The following is a 294-nucleotide window of genomic DNA, read 5'->3' as shown; positions in this document are numbered from 1 at the left end:
GGGCGATTTAAGAGCTGAATGACTTTACCAGCCGGTTTAATCCTGTTTTGGATATCAATCTTGTAATGTTTCTGGCCCGTCTGCCTGCCATGTTCTTCTCCTTTGCACTCACCTCTCATCAAGCTCATCTGGTTCACCTGCATGCTGCTGCGCTGGAGCGCAATCAGGCTCATGTCTCCCACCTGGTCACCAGCAGTTATATTCGCTCTCAGGAGGGCAGACGTGCCAGATTTTTGAAAGCCACTGTGTGAGTAAATATCCAGCATTCCTTCCTGACCTGACCACGATCTGAAC

The sequence above is a fragment of the Poecilia formosa genome, unplaced genomic scaffold (assembly GCF_000485575.1).
Source record: "Poecilia formosa unplaced genomic scaffold, Poecilia_formosa-5.1.2 Scaffold600, whole genome shotgun sequence".
Taxonomy (NCBI): domain Eukaryota; kingdom Metazoa; phylum Chordata; class Actinopteri; order Cyprinodontiformes; family Poeciliidae; genus Poecilia; species Poecilia formosa.
Note: the sequence above shows the minus strand (reverse complement) of the source record.